This window comes from Phaethon lepturus, unplaced genomic scaffold (genome assembly GCF_000687285.1).
Source record: "Phaethon lepturus isolate BGI_N335 unplaced genomic scaffold, ASM68728v1 scaffold6358, whole genome shotgun sequence".
NCBI lineage: Eukaryota > Metazoa > Chordata > Aves > Phaethontiformes > Phaethontidae > Phaethon > Phaethon lepturus.
This window is the reverse complement of record NW_010556807.1, coordinates 30,285-39,811: the sequence shown is the minus strand read 5'-3', so window position 1 is coordinate 39,811 and position 9,527 is coordinate 30,285. Positions and strand designations below refer to the sequence as shown.

The 9,527-nt window shown below is 37.7% G+C and overlaps 1 protein-coding gene across 1 annotated transcript in view; it reads right to left on the bottom strand.

The window, feature by feature from the left end:
* LCOR (ligand dependent nuclear receptor corepressor) overlaps positions 1-8,942 on the bottom strand; it is a 22,435-nt gene extending 13,493 nt beyond the window's left edge. Inside the window, exon 1 of the mRNA XM_010292563.1 lies at positions 8,914-8,942. The gene's annotated coding sequence lies outside the window, so the exon portion shown is untranslated. The remainder of the gene's footprint in view (positions 1-8,913) is intronic.
* Positions 8,943-9,527: the final 585 nt, after the last annotated feature.

Here is a 9,527-nt window from a genome sequence, read left to right as displayed (position 1 = left end):
CAGGAATGCATACACAACCACTCTTTGTGTTTAGGGAGTGTTTTGTTTTGTTAACCTTTACAAAGTATCAGTTACCATAATATCTAGGCTACATCTGGTTTTTCGGCCTCTACTGTACAAGTTGATTTCAGGTTCATATCCTCATAGGACTAGAAGGGAAGGAAAGAACTGGCAATTCATTTATAATTCACAATAAATGAAAAGAAGTTGTCATTCTTAAGCTTGTACCATCTCAACTTCAAGAGGTTTAATGAAGCAAGGTTACATAACCAGCCCACGGTAAATTAATGAACACAGCAGTCATATGAACTACGTGCAGAGTAATAATATGAAATGCTGTGGACTCTGGCCTGAACAACATGGGCTCTCACCTTCAGATCTGTAAATTAACAGCTTCCAAAAGTTCTCTGTGAAAAGTAAAGGGGGATACTATCTCAGACAGGGTGTAGAAACAAACCAGTATTTTATGCTAAATCAAAGGATGAGGAGCATGCGATGACAGAGGTGACAGGCAAGTAAAACACCACATTTGCTGCAAAGGTAAGAGTACTCAGAAGTAAAGACCTCACAAAGTGCCTGATGCTTTTTTCCATACCAGACAGATTCCAGGCTTGCCCTCAGACCTGCTGGGTCTCGTAGGAAAGATTAGCGATTTTGAGATAGTCTTGAAGAACACAAATTTGAACTCATGGGTTAACTATAATAAAAGCGTTCACCTCTGTGCCAGGTAGTCCTGTGCCAGTAACCAGTAACGCTCCCACAGTTCACTGGCATTTTACAAACACGCTGAAAATGCAGGTGTACTTTTACGATACTTTAAATACATGAAGTATCTGTACAGGATTTCACAATAAAAATATCTGTGGGGAATAAGCCCGTTATTTTATAAGAGTTACTCTTCAGGTGAGACTTCATAGAACATACTTGCATTCTCTTTTTGAAACGGTGTTTCGGCATCTGACAAAGTTTAATGCAGGATCTGTCCTAGTTATTGACATCCATTCTGAGTCAAGCTCCGTTATCTTCTAGGCATTATCAGGATAATTGTAAACTCATCTTATCAGTTTGTGTAAAAAACAGACATTTGTGTAAATTAACTAATAACAGAAGTAATCTAGGCATACAGAAGTGTTGGAACAATCACTGGCACATCTAAGCATTTACAGACAAATTGCTTTAAGTTTTATGTTAAAAGGAATCTCTGCAAACTGATGCACAGAGATTTGGCTAGATAAGATCCATTAGAATTAATTAGCATCCTCTGGCTAAAGTCCCACAAGCCGTTGCAAAAAAAAACTGTCTTTTAATTCAAAGGACAAACAGAGAATTCAGGATTGAAAGAAACATTACCCCTTCAACCTGATCTGATACTCTGCCCTGTGACAGACTGTAGATCTGGAAGAAGCCTAAAATAAAAATAACCCTTGCACAACACAATGCATTTCAAATCTTTCTAGTACTTTTTGCAACTAAGACAACACATATTAAGTACTAGCCTAGCAACTTGGTGAAAACCCAGTTCAGCGGCAGCATGCCTCACCATAAACAAGTGTATTTTATTTATATAAAGGTAATGTATAAAGTGTACAATTCAATCTACCTCAGCTAACTACAGCTGAACATTTTCTACATAGAGAAGGAATGAAGAAAAAGGGATCAGCCAGAAAAAAACCTCCTAAGTGGCTTACACTGGTGAATGGCTGAATAAAGGATCATTTGATCTGCATTCAGGAGAAGAGGGGACTAGCAAGGCAATGACAGTGCTTAGTTCTTACCCCTCAAACTAAGGAGCATGTCTCTCATACACGTATGGCTTTTATCAGTGTCCATGATAAGACATCAAAATGTAAAGAAACACAGTTATATGAAAGAGTCAGATTTAACCTCGTGTATAGAAAAAAAAAAAATCTTCAGCTCTTTTCTGGCATCTGCAGTACAGCACTGACTACAGGAGACTAAATATACTGGAAAGATTTCTGTTTATTGCCTTTTTTTTTTTAGCCTCCATATCAAATTATTTTAAAACTACCCAATACAAATAAATATTTAGAAAATTATTTATTTATTATCATTGAGTCACAATTATTCCAGCAGCCTTTGCAGCTGGTTCACCCCTAAAAGGAAACTTCAAGTTTCTACTCTAAATATTTGATTGTGATTGCTATTTGGACTCAACTTCCAAAAGTGGTTGGTTTGGTTTTGGTTTTTTGGGGGGGTGGGAGGTGGTTGTTGGTTTTTTTGTTTGGTGGTTTGTTTGGTTTTGGTTTTTTTTTTTTTTTTACGTTTTCTACCATTTCGTCCCAATAACTGTTATTTGGATCCACTATCTTCAGTTTTATCCTCACACTCTACAGTCCCAAATCACATCAAAGTTTTCTCTACCAACATGCAGGTAGTAGGAAGAAGAAAAACCTATTAATATTTAGACAGCATTGTCGGTTACAAATACCCTGGAAAAATGCAACCACTTACTTTTACATATTATTTATAACACAGCATTCATTCTATTCTCTTTGTGCTTCTCTTTAGGTGGGAACCATGCCCCAGAGCACCCCTGAAATACCATCAGTGAAAAAGCTCTTTCTGTACATGAAGATACAGAGCATAACTATATAATTAAGTCAAAGAACCTTAGAAATTGAAAGCTCAAGTTTTCAAAATGCAAGGTCAATGCATGACCTTGAGAGACCACCTAATCCTGGACAGCCCGGCCTTGTCAGCACTAGTGCTGGATCCTCATCGAGACCCTCCTTGTAGGAAATGTTGATACAGCAATTCTAAATGCTAAACTGCTAACATGAAGGGAAAGGTATGATGCAGGCTGCTTTTGTACAGATGTGGCAACAGCAGCTTCATGTTTAAGGTACAGGCTGCATGTAGATGGAATGGGAAGTGCCCACAAACTAGAATAGTGTGAGATAATTCCTATTCAACTTCATGGAAAAAAGGGAGGAAGGCTTCCCATAGACCACCCATGGCTGACCGGCCAACCCATGGACCCTAGAGATACAATCCAGCCTCCCATCCCAAGGCAAGATCAGGAACAGTGAGTAAGAACGGAATGTTTCAGCATCCCTAGATTGTCTTCTCCAACACTTCATTCTTCTTAAGATTGTACAGTCTTTTTAACTCTTAGAAGGTGCAAAGGAAAATAATCTATTTCCTGTAGACAAGCCTTAAAGGCACCAGTGATTGTCTTCTTTCCTTCTACCTTCAAGACCAAGTCATTCTTGTCCTTTCATTTTAATGCTATTCAGTTTGTTAACGACTCTCAAAGTGCCACACCCATCTGAGGCTTCACCACTATTTAGATAAAAGAAGAAATTTCCTCTCGAGGTATTAAGACAAATGCCTCTCTTGATATAGCACCAAAAATAGTTTACTACTTTTACAATACTATCATTTTTCAGACATGTGTGACTTGACAAAACAAGCTTGTCTGTCCTGTTTCTCAAATGTATCAAGATAATTTTCAATTCTGAGTGTGCCCTTTAAAGCACCTAGAACTGTTCCCAGCTTGGCATCAACTAAAAATTCAGAGAGTTTAATTAGTTTTAAGACATCCTTCACTTACTGAACATACATACTTTTGTAGTAAGAAACAGTATTATTTCCTTATTAAGATGACTGATGTCAGATTTATCAAATTCAAAATAAATTTAACTTGACTGATCCATAGCTGAATATCATTTATTGCCTACAGTAGGGGGAGAGAAAAAACAAAACAGTGGAAATACAACATGCTTACATTCTTCACATTTATGCACAAGCAAAACTGTAACCCTGCATTACTACTAAACACAGCTGGAGATTATCACAAACAGCCTCTTCAGGTTTTTAGCCTCCGTATCAAATTATTTTAAAACTACCCAATACAAAATTGACAGTCTAAATGCTTGAGTTTTTTAAAGTGCTGAAATCCATTAAAAATGTTTTAGAGCATCTTCCAGCACACTTTGTACACAGTTTAAACACATTCTAAAGCCATGAAAAATCCTAAGAGTTCTGTAACTTCAACTAATTTTCAGATATTTCCTTTGCCATCTTCAATTATTCTGAGTTAACGTTTTAAATAATAGTGATAGCGTCTCCTTGGAATTATTCAGACGCTTACCATAGCTTACTACTTATTGTTTGTGTTCCTCCACAGTGAAAGGACACCAGGTTCAGAGGCTGTTATTGTGACTAATCATAATGAAGTAATGGCATGATATTAACTTTTAGATGTTTGTGTAAAGCCAATTACTTACAAGCTTTTAAAAATATCCAAATAATATCAGAGTGACTTTGAATTTTAAAATTACTCCTTCACATGCTGTACCCTACCACACTTCTTCACAGTTGAAAGAATTGTTAGAGGTCCTTACACTGAAGCCCAGGTATTTTATGGTACTTCGAAGATCAGACTAAACCTTCTGTCATCAACAGCATGAAACTCCAGAACATGCTCCTAGAAGTCATTTTCTCTTTCTATTTTTGTAGCTTAAATATATCTACAAAATAATTAGTGTGCTTAGGAGTATTATCCTTCTTGTTCTGCTCTCACCAACTAATGAGATTAGTCGTGTCATCCCCCCCATGTATGAATTCCTTTATGTAGCTTTAGACAATGGTGTTTTCTTTTCCAAATTAATATACTCAACTGAATCCTCTTCAAGGATTCTTTTTCCAATTTCCCCTCTTATTACTGGTGCTTTCTTCTGACCTTACCTATCTGCATCTTTTTTAAAAAAATGAATCTTAAACTAGGCTTGAGCTCCAACTACATTTGGTACAAACGTTCTATACGGAGCCACAGACTTCTTCTGTAATGACAGCTCTGCCAGTTTATTTAACAAGACACACTGAAAAATTGAGAACCATAACTAAAAAGAGATAAGTCAAGTACACTTAAAGTTCCATTTGAGTCAATTGATGGGTCTTCTCTACCACAAGCTTAAAAAAAAAAAAAAAAAACAAAAAAACAACCCCAAAACCACCAACCCCCAAAACCCAAACCAAAACAAACACCACCACTCCTCAAAAAAATCCAACCACCTTGCAAACCATATTATCTTGAATCTTCCCTGTGAAGGACAAAGCCCACAAGGAATTGAGAATTATCACATTTGCAGATTATCCAAGTGAGAACTCACCAGGTTTGGTCCCACAGAACCTGATCTACTTCCTCTCACTATGAGGCGGCAGCTAGAGCTGCTAACTTTGTCTTTTTTGTCTTTCATGCCCGATATACCCATGCATTTCTGCACACAGGCACCTGCATAGCAGGTACACCAGGTACATACCAGGTACACCTGGTAGCAGCTCCTTAGGTAAATAGTTATCCTCTCTGATCATACCATACTGAAACAATTGTGTATTCTGCATTATATGATGGAATAAAAAAATTCCCATTTCTAAAAGCTTTACATTATTGCACATAACCCTTTGGATTTGGGAAAAAATGTCTGGGAAGATTTTAGCTCCCCACTTTGTCTGTATTTTATTATCCCTTTCAAATGAAGACATTCAAGTCCATTTCTCTATCAAAAACTGTCTTGTATTTTGACTGGCAAAAAATCCATGCATTGGCTCAGTACTTGCAAGTAGAACTACTGCTACAAATAAATTAATCTTTTCAGAATACTTCAGCAGATGCTTCTCTATCCTTTGAAGAATGCATGTAATTGAATCTGATTGCTTATAAAAGCAAAACCCAACATCACCGAAATGGGTGGGAGAGCAAGCATAGATTTTTTTTCCCTTGAACAGCTCTGCCAATAAACTAATCTTGGCCTCCAATTCTCATCCTGCAGTCCAGAACTCAATTCTCCTTAAGCACAACCACTGGTCTCCTAAGTTACAGGTAATTCTTTAAGCCAAATGAAACACAGAAAAAAGTCCTGAAGATTTTTATTCATTTTGAACTTGTCAGACCAGGTACCTACATGTCACTCAAGGGTAAAAAATCAAGTACACTGATTAATTATTCCACTGATCCAAAAGGAGGTATTGGTAGAGATGTATTCATTGGGAAAAAAGGCCAGCCATAGCTACTCACTGTTGTAGTATGTAGTTTGTGACCGCCTTGCTCCCAGCTACAACATCAATTACACACCTTTTATTTCTGTAACTCACCAGTATACAAGCACAAACCCAAATCGTCCCATCCTGCCCAGTTCTTTTCCTAAAAAGGTAAGAGGATGCAGATCAACAATAAAAAAAGCAGAACAGAGGATGTGCCACAGAAAGCACAACTGCTACCACTTTACAGAACATACAAGTTTCAGCAGTTGCAGAAGACTGAGCCTGCAACTCCCTAAAAAGAAGGGGAGTTAAAGATATCATTACAGATGTTGAATGGAAGAGATTTCAAATAAATTAGTACCATTTCTAATTTAGTTCAGTCCATCAGCTGAAGACTGTCCATCATTTGCCTAAATACCAAATGAAGTTACAAACTTTTTTGTTACAAATAAGTCTCTGATGTCTTAATTCAAATTATGATGTTGTAAAATCCATACTATTTGAAAGCTCCCATAAAAGAATCATATTTAAGTCTGTATTGCAAGCTAATGACATCAACTATGGTCAGCAGTGCAGCCATTTGGCATACCCACAGAGGAAAGGAGGCATCCCCACTCTACCACCTCTTTCAGCTGACATACAAGAACTCACCAGGTCTAAAAGGAGCCATATTCTTCCCTCAAAAATAAAATTAAAAAAAAAAAAGGCAAAAGAAACAAAAAAAAAACCAAAACCCCAAAACCCCAACCCAACAGAGCTGATCTAGAAGCTGGGGAGCAGGAAGGAAAAAAAAAAACAAAAAACAAAACCAAACCAAATCAACAAAACCGCACCAATCCCCCCCTACCCCGAATCCTACATACTCCAAAGAAGTCCTGTGCCAAACATGAGGAGAATCACCAGGATTAACAGAAAAGTCACAAGTCTGATTTGAATGGACTGGTTCACCCTCCTTCCCCACTCCTCCAAACATCCAGTGATCCCTGGCCATGCAGCGAACAAGTATGTGTACAAAGCTCTCTTTGCTGTCCCTGTTTATCAACCAGCTGTAAGGAAAATGGTTTAGACAGGTATTTTTGGCCACTGAAATGTAAAGTGGCAGAGATTGCTTGTATTTTATTTATAAAAATTATTCTACCCAAACCCGTAATGGCTCACTGAAGCTACCACAGCCTTTCTTAACTCACATTTCTCTCCAGCCTGTTTAGAGCTTATAAACTCCTTCTCCTTCTCTTAGGGCATTTGCCTAGCGATGCCGCATGCCCCTGCTGCATTCTGTGTCAAGTTGTACACAATTCTAAAATCTCCATAGACCCCTGATACCAACATATCGGAGCACACCAGATGTGACCACATCTGCATCTTTTCTTTCACCCATTTAAAAGCCACCACACAGTACAATGAGAAACCATGCAAGGAACCTTACTGTAAATGATACCTACTGCTAACACAAGGAATACATCATCAGTTTTTCAGTATTACTCACAATCATGGGCTATGCTTTAATATGTGAAACTAGAAAGAAAGGCTAACAAAGTACATGAAAATATAAATAGTGACATATCAGCTTCTGAGTAAAGGCTGTGTGGAAGCTTGAAAAGGACAAGACAACCATGCCTAATCAGCACACTATGCAGTGGATGTTTGTGTTCTTAGTTTTTGTCTTCACCTAACAATCACCAATTTTCAGGAGCTGTATTTCATTTATTGTAGACCTATGAGGATGATTGAGATGTAAATAGTCTTTTTGAAGATCTACCCATACAGTGTTAGATTCTCCCAGACTATGACCAGTCTGAGAATCTACGCACCACAAAATTAATTTCTGAATCAATTCAATGGCTTAACTAGAATTGTGCTAAACACTGAATTTTGTCTTTTTGGGAGATGACTTAAGTCAAACAAGACTGAACTCCTTACAGCACAAGCATATATACAGCTTACCTGCCATCAGTCTCAATGAAAGACAATATTGTGCCTTATATCTGTTCTAAATGCAAGCGTTCCTAAGCCTTAACAAAAATGAGCATAATCTGGCACAATTACCTGTGTAAACAAGGTACTTCCTAATGAACAAGCCATGCAGCCATACATGTTAGCTGCTGCATAGGGAAGGGTGCTTTTGTTTCATTTCTAAGTTGATAGAGTTCCTCTCTGCATGTTATTTTACATTGTGCAGGAAGAAATAGTAGTAAAAGAGTTACAGCAAATGAAGTTTTGTCAAGACAGATGAGCCTTCCTTCTCATGCTATAGAACAATCATTATTTAAACACATGGACTGAGCAACCATCATATATAGCACAGTAGCCTTTGTTTCATATGTAGCTATAACCTCATTAAGAAAACAAACTGCAAGTTTATTATGTCGGCAAAGCTGACTTGTCCACATTTAGGCTCTGACTTGGTTGTAAACAAGCAGAGTACAAAATCTACCATATATATGAGCCCTTCAATAAAAGGGTATGGCCCACAGGGAAAGAGATTCCAAGATACAGAACAAGACTCTAGGTTGTTAAAAAGGACCACATTTCCATACTGAAGATAAGCCCAGCATCTGACTGTAGCAAACATGCACAAGTCACAGTTTGCCTCCCTTGGGAAGTGTTTCATGATCCCAACAAGATCTCTTACAAAGAACTCAACCAAACCAAACAAAAAACACCGAACAGAAAGAGCCACTGCATAGAAAAAAAAATCTGCATCACATACTACAAAGAAAAAGTTGCAGAGAAGAAGCAAGTCTCTTCATTAACTTGTATTATATTTTAATTCAGAAAGCCTTTTTCCAAAGGAGGGGAAAAGGGTAGGAGGTTGCAGATTTTCTATGTTCAGTTAACTAGTAGCAGCAAACTCCCTCCCTTTGTCCCTCCCCTACAACTACTAGCTTCACACATCTGCATTGTTACCTTCACTTTTTCTCTTCTCAGGCAGCAGAAAAGACAATTTTCATCAAAAGACCAATCAGAAACACCTTCAGGCTCACAGTCTGTAAATCAGAGGAATAGCAAATTACTTCATATTCATAAACTGCGACACAACTGGAGCCGTAAGAGAAATGCCGAATTAAATACCTGTTTCACAACATTCTCGCCTACATTCTAAGGATGCAGGCTTCATTTCAGCCATTTTTCTAAACCCCCAAATTACCAAACTGTATACATTTTATCTATGCACAACAAATCTGTTTTTCTGAGCCCTGCCAAATACACTCCCAGCTACATAAAGATGAACGCACACTCATTAGTAATTTTAGCCAATATGAAACTAACTGTGAGCACTGCCTGGGGGAGGGGGAAAAAAGCACAAATCACCACGGTAACACACATTTTCTAGAGGCAGAGCTAGGGCTGCTTCTGTCATTAGAAATGCAGAACAAGATACAAACATAGAGATTGAATACCTTTAAACAAACTGAGATCTTTTAATAATCCAGGTCCAAACAGGCCTTCTAGAATACTTTCAAACCCTAAAAGCAAATAAAAGAATTGTTAGCTTTCTAGATTAAGTACGTCACTACAAG